Source organism: Chiroxiphia lanceolata (assembly GCF_009829145.1).
Source record: "Chiroxiphia lanceolata isolate bChiLan1 chromosome W unlocalized genomic scaffold, bChiLan1.pri scaffold_40_arrow_ctg1, whole genome shotgun sequence".
Lineage (NCBI taxonomy): Eukaryota > Metazoa > Chordata > Aves > Passeriformes > Pipridae > Chiroxiphia > Chiroxiphia lanceolata.
The window spans coordinates 575,939-592,196 of record NW_022476499.1 but is presented as its reverse complement, the minus strand read 5'-3'; the positions used below and the strand labels follow the sequence as shown (position 1 = coordinate 592,196).

The following is a 16,258-nucleotide window of genomic DNA, read 5'->3' as shown; positions in this document are numbered from 1 at the left end:
CCCTGCCCCCCATCCCCTAGGAAGGTAGATCCTGTTCCTGCCTCATTCCTCAGGGCTCTTCCTGGGGTACTGGGATGTGGGATGTGCAATGCCAAGGGCAGGACCATGGGGTGGCACCTGCCAGGCTGCTGAGCAGGGACAAGGAGGCCAGGAGGCCCCAGGGCTGCAAGGGGCACTCCCCTCCTCCTGGCCTCAGGGGCACACACAGCAGCCCTGGCCAAAGGCCTGCAGAAGGTGGCTGTGTCAGGGCCTTTCAGCTTCTCCCCCTCCCTGTCTCCTCTCCAGCCCAGGCTGTCCTACGGTGTCCATGCCCTGCCCCTTTCCCTGCAGGCTGTCGTCATCCCCCCGGCTGCCCCACCTGGCTGGCACCTTCCTGCACTGACATCTCTGCGTCCTCCCTGGCTCTTCCTGCACACACAAAGCCTTGGGCTCATCCAGACTCCTTCTGGGTGACATATTGCACCACAACACTGACCTTGGAGGGAAATTTCTGACTTCTTGTCACCAGTCTAGGCCACCCCAGCTGCCCTTGGTGGCACTAGTTCTTTCTTAGGCTGTTTTCTGCCAGCAAGAAAAGCTCCACCAGCTCTGACACCCCCCTTCCAGACCTCTCAGGCTACTTCTCTACTGTCCTCCACTGACCCCTGAGTCCTCAGCCTCTATATATGGATCATGTACTTGAGACCCCAAATTCCTTCCTGGGACATCTCTGGGACCTCTCCAAGGTTTTGGAAGATGACAATAGAGTGCTCTTATCCCAGGAAACACAGAGGGACACTTTTTTCCAAGGGTTGTCTTGGCAGAATGAGGCACAATCTCTTTAAACTTTCTGGCACAAGGGAGCTCTGAGCTCTGGGTATGGAGGGAGCTCCAAATGCCAACCACTGGAGTGGGAGCTACAAATCATCAGGGCTGGTGTTCTTTGGAGGGCCAGACACTGGTGAGAGTGGGGGGTGTGTGCACATGGAAGGACTTGAAGGGCACAATGAACTGTCTCAAAACACTGTCAAAGCAGGAAAATCCCATAAGGCACCACAGCACATAAGCACTGGTGGCAAACAGGAAGGCCTTTAATTCCAAGGCCTAAAGGGAGGTGAAGCTTTGCAAGTAGCCCCCAGGACAGAATTGCACTGTGCAGAGTGTGGGAAAGAGCAGACAGCCCCAAGAGGAAGCCAGGGCTGGTAAGGCAGGTCTGGGGAACCCATCCAGACAAAGATTCCCACCTGCAGACTGGAAGCACACCGGGCAAAACTCCCACCGTGGCAAACTGTGGGAAAGGAAGCAAGTCCTTGTGCACGTGCCAGCCCAAGCTGTGGGAACAGCATCTACCCCCCTGAATACCCAGGGCTTGGGCTGTATAAAAGTGATAGCCCAGAAGCACAACTTGGGGACCCTCCACTGAGCAGAGCGGGGGGAAGAAGGACCGGTGGGAGCCTCAGGGATCTACATGGGGTGATACATTTACTTCATCTCTCTCTCTCTCACTGTCTTCCCACCACCCTTCTTCTCTCTCTATTTCTTTCTCTGTCTCTCCCTCCTATTTACTGTTAAATCAAACCTGGACTGCTGACTTTGGCACATGGTCTCCTTTGCAGCTGAATTTAGGCAGAGGTGTCTTTTAATAATGGGAACCTGACAGTATCCCTGAGGTTTTACAGTGTGGGAATGGCCACTGGATTCCATGAGGTTCCACAGAGTCACAGGGTCCATTTTGCTTCGAAAGGCTCTGCAGTGTGATAATGGACCCTTGATTCCATGAGTTTGCAAAATGTCTCAGGACTCCTTTGGTTCTAGGAGGCCCCACATATCCCAGTGGCCCCTTGGTTCCATGAGATTCCCCAGTGTCCCAGGAATCCTTTGGTTCCATGAGGCTCTGCAGTGTCACAGTGGCCTTTGAGTCCCCGAGGTTCCTCAGTGTCACAATGGTCCCTTGATTGTGTGAGGTCCCGAAATGTCTCAGGGCTCCCTTGGTTCCATGAGGCCCTTCATGGCACAATGAATCCTTGGTTCCATGAGGTTCCAGAGTGGTTCCATGAGGTTCCACAGGATTCCTTTGATTTCACAAGGCCCTGCAGTGTCACAATGGCCCCTTTACTCCAGGAGGTTCCACAGTGTCCTTGTTGGAACACACAGGGCTGTAATGTTGTCAGCCCTGCAGAGCTGCCTCCAACTCTGGGCTGCAGCACAGGAAGGACATGGACCTGCTGGAGCGAGTCCAGAGGGGACCACCAAGGGGATCAGAGGGCTGGAGCAGCTCTGCTGTAAGGAAAGGCTGAGAGAATTGGGATTGTTCAGGCTGGAGAAGAAAAGGCTTTGGGGTGATCTAATTTTGGTCTTCCAGTGCCTGAAGGGAGCCAACCAGAAAGATGGAGAGAGACTATTTACAAGGGCCTGGAGTGACAGGACAAGGGGCAGTGGCTTCACACGGAGAGAGGGAAGGGTTAGATGGGATATTAGGAAGAATTTCTGAACTGTGAGGGTAGTGAGATCCTGGCACAGGTTGCTCAGAGTAGTTCTGGCTGCCCCATCCCTGGAAGGGTTCAAGGCCAGGCTGCATGGGGCTCTGAGCTCTGAGTCTAGTGGAAGGTGCCCCTGCCCATGGCAGGGGGTTGGACTGAGATGCTCTTTAAGGTCCCTTCCCACCCAAACCATTCCATGATTCTGTGACTGGTGGGGGATGTGGTGGTCAGAGCCGACGGGCACAGAGACCCCAAAATGATGGAGTTTTTCATTCTGAGTGAAGGAAGGAGGGGGCAGCAGAACTGACACCCTGGACTGCTGGTGGTCAGACTTTGTCCTGTTTGGGAGACTGACTGAGCTGGGTGTGAGTGTGGATGTGCTGGAGGGCAGGAAGGCTCTGCAGAGGGATCTGGACAGGCTGGATCAATAAGGCCAAGTGGCAGGGCCTGCCCTGGGGTCCCAACAACCCCCTGGAACGCTCCAGGCTGGGGGCAGAGGGGCTGGAGAGCTGCTCAGCAGGAAGGGACTTGTGGGTGCTGCTTGACAGAGACTGGATATGAGCCAGAGTGTGGCCAGGGGGGCAAGAAGACCAAGGGCATCGTGGCCTTTGTGGAGAAGAGTGTGACCAGCAGGAGCAGAGAACTGATTGCCCCTCTGTACTGGGCACTGGGGAGGCCCCACCTGGAGTGCTGTGTCCAGTTGTGGCCCCTCAGTGCCAAAAGGCCCTTGAGGGGCTGGAGCGTGTCCAGAGAAGGGAACGGAGCTGGGGAAGGCTCTGGAAAACATGTCTGCTGAGGGACGGCTGAGGGAACTGGGCTGGTTGAGTCTGGAGAAGGGGAGGCTCAGGGGGGACCTCATTGCTCTCTACAATGACCTGAAAGGAGGTTTTAGTGGGGTGGGGGTTGGTCTCTTCTGCAAAGCCTTTAGTGACAGGAAGAGAGGAAACGGCCTTAAATTGCATCGGGCAAGGTTCATATTAAATATTCAAAAACCCTTTTTCCACTGAGAGAGTGTTCAGGCATTGGAACAAGTAGCCCAGGGAGGTGGTGCAGTCTCTGGAAGCATTCAGGTGGCATCTGGATGTAGCACTTTGGGATGGGGTTTAGGGGTGATTCTGGTGGTGCTGGGTTGACAGTTGGACTAGAAGATCTGGAAGGTCTTTTCCAATGTTGATGATTCTGTGATTCTCTGACCTGTCATCCCTGTTTGCAGGTTTGTGCTCTAACAAGACCCTGGGGATGTTTTCTGTGTTGGGTCCACAGAGATTGTGTTGTGTGAGCTTTTTTCCTCTACGATCAAAACAAGGAGTAATTAATGCTAAATCCAGCAGATGGCTTTCAAGGAATAACTTGGTCCAGTTTGTCCAACTGTGTCCAAACAGGTGTGGAAAATCTGGAACTTTAGAAGCGTTAGTTTTTTCACTCATTGGCAGGATATCCAGGGGTGCACCAAGCGCCTGCCAGTGAGGAGCACAAGAGACCAGTAGACAGTGACAATATTGTTCTAATGTTAATCACACTGGAGCACAGAGTGAGACCACATCTGCGTTATGTTTCTTTAATTAGTGATTGGGAATAAAGAGAAAATCACATAGTTGATGACACTTTAGGATTTATTTCACACTCTTAGCAATCAGGTATTTTCCATCTGGACTTTGAATAAGGTTCCACGGTATATTGCAAATTTCTGTCTCAAGTTAACAGTCTACTTCTTCCCAAAGAAATTCTCAGCAGCTAACACTCTTTCATCATCTCACTCTTTCCCTGATGGCTTGAGCTTGTTGCTCCTTTGGGTAAATACACATTTGACACAATGCACTGGGCAGCTTCTGCCAAGTGCCACTGAATCTCACTTCTTCCCTTGCCTTGAGGTGGTTGTGCTTTAAGAATCTGGCTGTTCATATGCCCTGAAATGTCTACAGTATTTCAATGGGAAAAAGCTTCAAGATGTGCTGTTTGGCACACAGGAAAAATTCCCTGCCCAGAGAGCCATGGAAATGTAGGTGTTGCTCAGTAATGCCCCTTGACTGGCACAGGCACTGCTGACAATTTTTTCCTCCCCCTCTCTGATTCCATTCCCACTGTTTTGTACAGACTCCTTGGGGTCAGATTTTGCACTGTACAGTTGGATAAATTAGTGCAGATGTGTGTTTGCAGGCATGTTCTTCTTCTGTATTCCTGGATAAAATTCAGTAAACTGATACCTGGCTTGAGCTTTTTCACTCCCATAGTACTACTTTTATTTATTTCTCCAGAACAGCTTGAGAAAATGAAGGTACACTTAGCCCCAGTTCACTTGCTGCTGTAATCTCTTCACCTTTTTTCTTTTCCCCTCCCCCAAACTGATGGGTAACTGTGGAACCCAAGGTCAGGAATGTGGTTGGAATTCCAGGCCCCAGTCTGGGGGAGGTGACACTTTCAGTCCCCGGGGGAAGAAGCCACTGCTTTGTTTGTCAACAGGCAAAGGACAGCACAGGATTTCTGGTTCTCCAAGCAGCAGCACTGGCAGGGAAGAGCTGCTGGCTTGGATGGAAGAGGGTTGATAGAAAAGTAGTGATGGTTCACAGGGGGAGAGGAAAAACATGTTATTTGGGGGTATAAAGGGGGGGGGGGGACGAGCTAACAAGGTAGCGGAAGCCACGGGAACAGGAAAAGGAGAGTTTAGAGGAGACAGATCAGGACAGAAGGAGAGACCCTCATGTTTCAGCCCCTGAACATCAAATCTTAGGAGATAATGAGGGAAAGTAGAAACGAAGCTCACCTGTCCTTGGGTGAGTTTCCAAATGGATCAGCTGTCATATTTTGAGGAGGGTGTATTCCAGGGAACTTAACACAGAAAAGTGACCACATCAAATGACACATGGATAGGGATTCATTTTGGGTGATTTTTATATAAGAGAACACGTACACATGCAAAGATTTGAAAGCATTTTGGAATAAAAACTATTGAAAAAGAGACATTTTGGGTATAAATCTATAAATAGACACTTGGAGAGATACTCAGAACAAACAATATATTTGCATTTTCACGTTTTGCTCCTGTGCACATGTAAATCAGTTTGTAGGACCTGTATTTTGAGTTCATACAGTCATACAGATAACTATACATAAAGACATCATATTGAAGTTCTGATTTGATCCCAAAATCTCTGTTTATCAAACTGTTACTTAAAGAAGATGTTCTAATACAGCACTGTCTTAATACCTCTCATTTTAAAATTTGTAAAAAGCAGATTTTATTTTGTCCCTGATGTTTCTACAGAGTACTTAAATTTTACTCTGCATTTCAGAGCTTTTTAATCCAGTGCTCACAAGCCAATCTACATCTTGATTACCGAATCCCCATTTAACAATACAGACAGCATAATGCTACTGGTAATGAAGCTTTTACTACCTGCTTTTATACAGTAGTCTGAGCTGTAGTTTTGCTATGGTGGTTCACATTCCTAAACTTAACTGTAGTTATACCACGGTTGTAGGAAGCAGGCCCAGTCTTCACATAAGGTTAAATACATAACACTGGAATCTCTCTGCTGTTAACAGACACAAACATGTCTATTGAACCTGTATATTTTGGAATTTGGTTCTGTTGCTGTATTTACTGGGTAAAATGCTGTGGAACAGATCTGGAGAGGGCATTTGTGCTTCCATTTGTGAATGGCATTACTGCATTTTGAGGGTGTGCACTGATTTGTTTTGATCTAAAAGACTGCCATTTGCATCATGTTAGGGCTCCAGTCACAAAAGATTTTATAAGAGTTGAGCTGCATTCTAAGAAATTGTCTTTCCACTGTGGGTTTTGTTGTTTGTTTGGTTTTTTTTCTGGCCAGAAAAAGCCTGCATCTGCTTTTGCTGGTAGGGGCAGAAACACTTTGAACCTGGAAATTAAGTATGGTATCTTAGTTGTAATTTTAAGTAAAGGTAGTAGCTTTTGAGAGAAAAAATGCATTCCTAATTAATTACTGGTAATTTCAACACGGAGTTCTGTGAGTGCGTTTCAGTGCAAACAGTGTCTCTAAAGTTGAGCATGGTCATTGTGCTGGAACAAGTTTAATCAGGGACCTTTCATATGACAGAGAAGAACAACTCTGAGCTGGCTCTAAATGAGGCTGAGTTAGTCCACTCTAATCCCTGCACTCTTACAGAGGGAATGGATCAGTTCTGGAGCTTTTATTTCTCTTTCTTATATCTAAATACACCCACCTAAACATCCAAATATTCGCACAGGGTGTATATATAACATATGTTACGATGCAGCTCTAGTCTGTATAGGAACACACGCAGCTGTATTTGCTCCCAGTTTCATCCATGATGTTAAGGAATAGATTTGAGGGCTTGTTTTGTTAAGGAATGTCTTTTTTTTTTTTTTAGCTAAGTAGAAAAGAAGGCTTTAAAATTTTGAATAGTTAATTATATAATTTTTATGGTTTTATATATCATATTAGATATACATAATCAAATTCTGGCCCGCCCGCCCCCTTCCCTTTCCCCCCAAAGCAACTCGCACGACAATGAAAAGCTGAGTTACCCGGAGGCTTCGGCAGGCTGCGCTTGGCGTTATTATTGTGTTTCCCCCGGCGCCGAGCAGTTCCAAAGGTGAGGGAAGTGGCGGCCAGGACAGCGCGCCGGAGCCGAGCCCGGCTGCCGCCCCGGCCAAACTCCGCGACCGGCGGCGGCGGCGCAAACTTCGATCCTCCACCTTGGCGGGCAATCCTTCCCCGGGAGCCTGCCCAGGGACCCGCCGAGGTTGGGGCCGGGCGGGAAGGCGAGCAGGGAGGGACAGGGAGGGAGGGAGCGCGGGCAGCCCCCACAGCCCCGTCCGGCGGCGCGGGCACGGCCCGGGCTCTGCCCCGGCTGCCGCCGCCACCGCCGCCTCAGGCCGCTGCCCCGCCCCCACCCTCTGCCCCCGGCGCCTGATTGGCCGCCGCCCCACCAATGGGCTCTCCCGGGGGATGCAAATGTCCCGCCCTGCTGCATATTCATGAGCTCGGGGCGGGGCTTTGAGCCCTCGATCAGGGCCCGGCCAACCTTTGTTCCCCGCCCGTGCCGAGTGCGCGGGGTCGGCCCCGGGAACTTTGCTGTTCCCCGCGGGGCGCACGGAGGGTTTGTCGCCGGGCGCACACGGACTGGGGAGAACTCTGCCCGCCGGAGCCGCTCTCCCTGCACCGCCAGGAAGAGCAGGGACCGCTCCCCGCCCCCAGCCCAGCGCCGCACGCCGCCTGCCCCAAAACACGCCGGGCGTCTCGGACAGGAAATTCCTGGAGGGAAGAAACAATAAAATGTGGATCCGTTCCGAGTGCACAGGAGCCTCACGCTGCCGAGCTCTCGAGAGGAGATCTGTGATCGTGCCGGGCCAGTTTGTTCGGTTTTTATCTCTTTTACATCCACTGGCCTTGTATTCAATTGTCATTGTCCCAAAGCCCATGAGAGAGAAACGAATTGTATTTCTCGACGTGCACTGACAGGGAAATATTTCCCCTCTCTGTCTCCAGTCACACTTATGTGTTTCCTTGTGCAGGGGTGACACCAACAGTGGCTGCAGCTTGACATTCAACTCCTTACCTGTTCTTTGTGGGTCGTCTCAGGCTCGAGGTCGGCAGTCACACGTGCACAGTCAGATCTGGAGCAGCACGTCTGGGTGTGGGTTTGTTTTCTATATTTGCATTTTCTGTGCAATCCTCTGTCTGTGCACAGCGAGTTTTGTGTTCCAGTACGTTTCTATCTGTGCCTGTGTGTGTGTTACAGGTATGTGGTGTATTTTTTTGAAGATTTTCTCATTCTAAGGAAATGAAAATAATATTTATTCATATTCCTGTAAGTTTGGGCTGTCAAATGGAGAACTGTATTTTCAGCTACGTGTGTTCTTGGCTGCATTTACACCTAAAGAATATAATTATTTTAGGGAGGGGTGACTCCTACATATGGTTTTTAATGTGTATCATGATGTCCCCAGGCAAAAATATAAAATACACATTCAATTTTAATGGTCCTTAGTCCTCTCCAAAAGTCCTGTAGTTGTGGGGATTTTGGTTTTTTGATTTTGTTATGGTTTGTTTGTCGAGAAGTAAAAATCCTGTGAAACATTAAAGAAAAATATGAGACTGAATTGTATACTGCTATTTTAGATAGTATTCCTTCATTATATTTTAAATGACTTGGTATTGCCTTTTCAGTAGCACTTTGGAGTGTAACTTTTCTAGAATGGTAGATCGCTGCCTTTTGACATGTGTGTCTTCTGAAACAATTTATGGATTTGCTGTGTTACAGAAGCTCTAAATTCCTTGGGTTTGTTTACAGAACATTTGTAATGTTTTTTCGACTAATTCTTATTCCCTTCAAACAAAAAGGGTTTTTTCTCTTTGCTATTCCTTAATAGAGCAGGTTTGCACTAAAGGGACTCTTGTCTAATTTCCAGTTATTTTCCTGTTTTAAGTAATGTAGCTTTTTAATCAGAACATCGTTTCCTAATTCTTTTAAAATTGAAATAAAATTAATTTTTTCACTTCAGCTTCCTCTATTTTCTAGAAGAAATACCTATTAATATATCTAATGAAAATTAGAGCAATATAGGTACTTTCACACAGTGTAAGATAAGCATGTGCTGTTTTTCTGTACCACTGAATATCTGATTTTTACTGTGGGTCACCATTCTGAATTTGTATGAAATCTTGATGAAATTTACGGATTTAGATCAAAATAATTTATGAGGCAAAACAAAACAAAAAATTCTTACTCTTTGTGACACTGACACAGACCCTTAAATCTGAAATTGGAGAAGCATGGCCATGTGCTGTGGTAATTTGGTATATCAGGGTTTATGAAATAGAAGTTCCTTGTTCTCAGTCTAATCGAGCCATTTAGAGTGTCCTTGTACAGAATTGGGCACATTTATTTCTATGATAACCTGCTGAAATATAATTAGCTACCCCTATGCATGTGAGAATAGTCCAAATAGATCCTTTTATCATATATTGAAGATTATATTCCCTTTCCCTGAGTAAAACTCTTTGCAGCTTTGAGCTGCTGTCTTTATATGGGAGGGCGTAAGATTCTCTTCAAGAGTTTTGTTCTGAAACCAAACTTTAAGATAAAGTGATTTGAGGTTTTTGAGGTTATTACTCTGTAGCTTAGTGTGGATGTGTCTTCCTCCTCTGTGTCTTTTCATGTTGCTGTAAGTGGAAAAAAACCCTGTACATCTCCTTTTCATCATTTGGATTGGAACTACATACCACAGGTAATGTGTTTTGGCAGCACTTACCTAGGCAAAGAAAACAAATCAATATTAGCCCTGCTGAGGAGTGTCAGAAGTATCCCAGGTGTGTGGATTTAGCTTTGCTCCATCACACTCTCTTTCCTTAAACAACTGGTCGAGCTGTCGCAAAATGTCCTGTTGGCTCCAGTGAGACTCTAATGGGTGTGATCAGAGACTGAGGGCTTTGGCAAGGCAGAATGAGAAGATGGAGTTGCTGTCTCTTGTTTTGAATGTCCTCAGAAATAAAACCCCAAACAAACAAACAAAAAGGAAATAAAAATTAAAAAAAAAGTAAAGGTAATTAAAAAATTATAAGCCAGTTGTGTGTGTGTGTGTGTGTGTGTGCTCCCCCCTCCAAGCCAGCTAGACATGAAACAGTTTAAAGTCCTGTAGATGTAGAGATGAAAAAGTCATATCTAAAATGTAGTGCTAGCTTGTTCCTAAGCATTTCCAGAGTTCCTTCCCATCAGGTGCCAGGATGGGTGGGCAGGAGGTGACTTGATTTATTCAGACCATTCTTGTACATGTGATTGCTGCTCTTTCACCACTCTCCCCCTATTTCTGGGTTGGTTTCTAGAGCTGTTTTTGAAAGAAACACTTTTTTCAATCTCACATGTGAATATTTTTAAAGAAATACAAGACACAAAAATCTAGTGAAACCAATATTTAACAAGATGGTGAAATCACACTCCTTTATGTACTCTGAGCACTCTGCTACTGGCAGTTTGTATAGTTCTCCATATACTGGAAATGTAACAAAGGATCAAGCAATTTTCTATGTATTCTTTATTTACTTTTAATTTTTTTTTAATCGTCAAATTGGCTGCAGGATTTGGTCCTGTCTTTGTGGAGGATGAATGCCACTGTCCTTTAATGTTTAAGCTGATATTTTATTGCTTAGGGGTACTGTGATATACTCAATTAGCAAGTGTTAATGCTAAAATAGTTTTCAGAGGAATTAATTTCAGAAAGTCTATGAGGTTTCTTCTGCACAATTATTTTTCACTTTTAAGGAAAAAAACAAAAAAAAGCATCTAGTGAAGAAAAAAAAGGCTAAAACTCGTGTGTTGTCTAAAACAGATTCAGAGCGTGTTTCCAAAAGCAAGTGCACAGCATTGCTAGTAAAATTATCTCTGGAGAATGGTCAAATTCTTCCAGCAAAAAGTGGATATTTTTTTCTCCCACTGTGGTAGTTTAATGCTCCGTGAATGCAAGATTTCCTCTACTGAATTATGTGCACTTTTCCGTCAGCAGAAGAATTCCTCAGCAATGTTCTCGTCGCAGCCGTTAACGTGGGGGGACAGATGAGATGGTTTGAAGTGCCATGAAGTGCCACGTCTTCAACCAACTGTTCCCTTGAGCGTTAAAGGGGTGAGAATCAGATTCCCAGGAGCCGAGTGACATCCAGGGACACCCCATTGCTGAGTGACATCCAGGGACACCCCATTGCTGAGTGACATCCAGGGACACCCCATTGCTCTTCTCCAGGACCTGCTCGGGCCCAGGTGGTGCTGGGTGATGTTTACAGGGCGGAGCAGCCGCTGTCAGTGGCTGACATTGGTCTGAATGACACCTGTCCCCTCAGTCCCCAGGCCGTGGGGTCACAGGGGGAGAAACAACCATGGGCTGAATTACCTGGCGCTGCACACTCGGCTCAGTTGGGCTCCTTGTTCTCCTGCAGATCCAGAGGGTGGCTGGTTCTGTGCCGGGAGCCCAGGCAGGAGCACAGGATGGGCTCAGGTGGGGGCAGGTGCCTGCCCTTTGCTCCTCCATCAGAAGGACTCAGGGATGGGCTGTCAGTGGGAGGGGGTGGTGGGAAGGAGCCTCCACTCAGGGGCTGGAGCTTCAGCTTCTGAAGAAGGCTGTACTTAATCAAAGAGCTGCAACTCAGGATTTCTCTTGGCCTTCCAGAACTTTTCATTTAGCAAGCTGAGAGTGCCCAGGGCACAGCCAGGTTAATGTTTAACTCTTCCAACACTGCCCTCATCCTGAGGATATCCTGTCATCCTGAGAAGAAGGAAGGGAGATGCTGTACCTGTTCCCTGTGGCTGGGCAGGAAGCAAAACCTTCAAAGCCGTGGCCCTTCTGAAGGAGTTATTCCTCAGTAGTCAGCACTGAAAATTCTGTATCCGAGACACTGAATGAAAAGGAGAGTTGCTGAGAGGCTTGTTTGGGGGAGAGTGTTTTTTTGGTTTGTTTTTGTGGGGGTCTTTTAGTGCCAGATGAAGGTTGGATCATGAAAATCAGTCTTGTTACAGACAAAAACTGTAAAGGCATTTAAACACTTTCAGACACTGTAACCATTTTCCTTTTTTTCACTTTCTCACCCCTTGCAAATCAGAGACAGTTCCTACAGGACAGGAGAATAAAATAAACAAAAAAATTATTTTTCTACTCTTGAGGCCTGTGTCAGGTCTGTTTTGAATGCATTTGAATCCTACTGCTTCCAGGCTCTTTTTCAAGTAGCACCAGATAAATACCTATGAACTGCTGAGATGAGAGTGATCATTCTTACTTCACAAAGTATTTCTCTTTTTTTTTTTCCTATCCCGTGTCCCTTTTGTGTTACCTGCTATGGAGTGACTACAGTTTTGTTCTAAGCTAATTCACTGCTGCTGTTTTGGGTACAACTAATGTCAAGCAGCAAACCTGTAACATGCCAGAAACAGGCTACAGTGGGTTGAAGACACAACTTATGTTTGATTGTGTGTAAATACAGAGAGTTAATTGGGTTCATCTGATAGCCTGGCAGAAGGAGAGAGGAGCAGGACAAACTGTTTTCAGTAGCTGTGCTGTTCAGATACCTGATAAGATTGAGGGTGCTTTGGATCTACTGATATGCTTTGAATAAGAAAAGAATAATCAGGTCCATTGGCAGTGGCTTATCAGGAAGGAAGTAAAATGCCAGCACTTTTACATGAGCAAAAGGAAATGTTTTAGACACTTTGGGCCATTTTTCCATTGACATTAAATAGCAGGGTGCTTTTGAGTGTGCTGTAAGGAGTGGAAGGGTTTATTACCTTGGCAGAATTACAGGTGAATGTGTTCAGAGAGGAGTCCTCAGCAACAAGAACAGCTCTTTGGATAAGTGGCCACATCTATTCCTGCTTTTGGTAGAGATTCAGTGATTCTCTCCTTTCTTTCTCCCTGAAGTGCAGTGGCTCACTTACAATGTGCAGTTTTTCAGAGTGTCACATACTTGTGCATTTTGTAATATCCTGGCAGCATGTTTGATATTGGGTGTGTAACAGGCTGTTCATCAAATAATGCTGGATCATTGACTGGTGTGTCCTCTGCCTTCAGTCACTGGGTATTTTCATGTTCCAAAAAGAATATATCTCAGCCTGTGCTGGGAAGGGAAGGTGTGATTCACCATTAACTTACCCCAGCAGGCATGAAACATGCTCAGATGCACTATTATCTTCTCAAAGTTTACTGATTTTTATTTTTGTACCTTTTCAAAATTTATTTCTAGGTTCTTTCACATGCTTACAATTAATTCTGGGATGTTCAAATTTGATGAATGGTAGTGCACAAACATATTTGATTGATTTTGGATTCTACTTGATTCCTGTCAGTGAGATCCCTGTGACACTCTGAAATCAATGATATGTGATTCAACCAAGGCACAACTGTTCTGTACATTAGGTAGCAGTTGGGAATTTAGGAACTAAATGTTCACAAGCTATAAATGGAGAAAATGTTTAGATTTAAATAGCCCTTTGTTTGGCATTTATTCACCAAAATATGTTTCTTGGGAAAGTTAGTTTTCCAAAGTGCAGGCTTTCAGTAAAAGAAAGGTCATTGATTTAAGATTTGTTAAATTTTAGCTAAAAACAACAGGCTCCATTTGGATGTAAAATGATTTAAGTATTTCCTGCAGGCAACCTTCATGCTTTAGAGCTGTTGCTCAAAGGTTTCATTCTTCTATGAAGATGTCAATAAAAATTCCTGCCTGGGGAAAGAACTATAATCAAAATAAAGTGGTCTTCACTTTTTTTTCTGTGGAGGCCGCACTTGAAAAGAGTGCTTCAAGGCAGCAGGGTTGGTAGGGAATGCCAATTTTTATTTATTTATTTATCTACTCTCCCCCACAGATGATGATAGCCCAGCTTTGGAATCAGCAACACACTTCAGCCACTAATACAAGGCAATATGCGAGCTGCTGCCGCTTCCAAAATGCAGTATCCTGGCATTTCAGTCAACTTTATAATCTGGCAAAAACCCACTTGGCAATATTAAAATCTAGCTTCTGAAGCACTTTTATTTCTGAAAGCTCTTTATGTCTTTTTATATCTTTTTAGCATATATTAAATTTCTTGGGAGCAGTGGCCAGGATGAACACTTGATGGATGACTGGGGGGGGGGGAGTCTCCCCCCACCCCTGCTTTTTTTTTTTTTCCTCCCCTTTAATTTTAAAAAGAGGTGTGATAATTGTGCATTAGGTAAGGCTGGAACATGAATCCTGCAGCTGCAGCTGTTTGACAACATTAATGTGGGGGTTTGTACCATTGTTAGGTAAGTTAGCAGAGATTTTCCAAGCTGAGGACAGCCTGCTGCCAAGCTCTGGCATCTGTCTTAGGAAATCTTTTGCTTCAGGGATGCCCTGAGGAAAATGATGACTGGATGCTTTTCTGAAGGCACAAACTGCCTGTTTTCTCTTCCATAGCATTCAGAATGGGACTCCTGCCTGCTCAGGTTTTTGTGGTGCTGGGTTAGGGTTTTCATGGGGTTTTTCTCCTGGGATAAAGTTGTGTCCAGTGAATATTGATTATTCATCCCATGTCTGGTTCACTGTCTACGTCTTGAATTTGACCCAGAGCCTGTGTAAATGAGGAATGCATTGAAACAAAGTCAAGGATCCTTCAGTGACTTGTTTTGTGAGTTCAATCTTCTGAGACCTCTGATGAGTCTGGCAGGGCAGTGCCTGTGTGCAGAGGGGCAGGGAAACAGAGTCCCAGCACAGCAGCAGTGCCAGGGAGCAGCAGCATTTGGCCTGTTGAGAGCTGCTCTTTTTCTCCTGCCCCCCTCCCCTTCTGGGCCTCGGGTGAGGCCTCAGTGCTCTGGGCCTTGGTCCCTGGGCTGGGCTGGGTCAGTCCTGTGGCCATGGCACTGCTGCCATGAGCTGGGCTCCACTGCGCTCTTTCCACCACACAAGGGGCTCCATTTGCTCCGGGCACAGCCTGAAGCCTCAGTTCTTCTTCTCCAGGGCTCTCAAGAACAAGGCCAAGGACCAGACTCTCCAGAGGGTCCTTGCCTTGCTGGTTTCTCCCTGGAGTCCGTGTGCTGCCCTCAGGGTCCCACTGTGGGGGCTGAGGGGCTGAGGCTGCTCCAGCTGGTGCTGGTGGTGGCCAGTGCCCCTGGAGATGGCAAATGGGGCCTGAGGAGCCCGGGGCCAATTCTCTGCTGCTGTGCTGGGGAGTGGGGTTGGCCCTGGGGCTGCAGGAGCTGCCTGAGCTGATGATGTGCTGAGCATTGCAGCCCCAGAGGGCCTGTCCCTGAGCTCCATGGCCTCCATGTCCTGCTGCAGGGCCAGCCCTGAGTGTGCTGCTCTGCTGGGCTGGGGCAGGGGCAGGGAGATGGGGGGACCAGGGAGGGGCTGGACTGGGCAGTGCCAGGGAGGGGAAAACCCCAATGTTGAGCTGAAGTGTGTGAGTGGGCAGGGTGGGGGCTCTGCAGGGCTGAGGGGCCTCCAGCCCCTGGCAGTGGCAGCAGGAGCCAGGCAGACACTGCCCCTGCTGCCAGGAACTGGGGGTGTGTGTACAAGGGAAGGACTCCTGTCTCTGCACAGCCCTGGGGGTGTGAGCAGGGCAGGAGCCCAGCTCAGCTCTGGAGCCCTGTCAGAGCCCTGACACTTCTGGGGGTGACTCCAGGAACAGCCTTCCCTGGCCCAGGGACATTCATCTCCCCAGCCTCACACACATCCCCTGCAAATGGCCCTGTCTCCTCCATCACCCTCCTCTGCCTTTCTGGCCTGGTCCTTTCATTCCACACCAGCAAAGCAGCCTGGGCACCATCTCACCTCTGCACACAGAGGGCTTCTGTGAGCAAGACTGACAGAATTCTCTAGAAAATGCATTTGTCCCCTGTCCCATGGCACAGGGCACAGCTCAGAGTGTGAAAACACTCCCAGGCACACACATCCTGGAGAGCTTTTTCAAGACAAAAATAGGGAGAGGAAGAACAAAAGAGGCAAAATTAGAGATACGAAAGGTGCCTCAAAAATCAGGAGCTTCCTCTGAGCCATGTTTCCATAATTGAATCACTGGTGAGATATTTACTCTGATAAGTAGCTGCACAAAACTATTCACGTAGACAATGAAAGAATCAGCTTAATATAATATATAGAAGGTGTTGTCAATGAAAACAAATGGAGAAAAACTGTTGAAATTAAAAAAAAAATAAAAGGTCTGGCAATGCTGGCCAGGAAGCCCTCAGCAATTCCCAAGACTTCTGTTCTGCAGAGGTTTCAAGTGTCTCTGAAATTCCACACTTGTGGCTTCAGGCCATGACTTGCCAGAGCAGTCCCAGAGCTGGCCACTGCCCA

General features: G+C 46.9%; 1 long non-coding RNA gene across 1 annotated transcript; it reads right to left on the bottom strand.

The window, feature by feature from the left end:
• Nucleotides 1–6,282: 6,282 nt before the first annotated feature.
• Nucleotides 6,283–7,055, bottom strand: LOC116781356. The gene is made up of 2 exons (XR_004354854.1): nt 6,988–7,055; nt 6,283–6,337 (listed from the first exon to the last, which is right to left on the bottom strand). It is a non-coding gene; the product is annotated as an uncharacterized LOC116781356 (long non-coding RNA).
• Nucleotides 7,056–16,258: the final 9,203 nt, after the last annotated feature.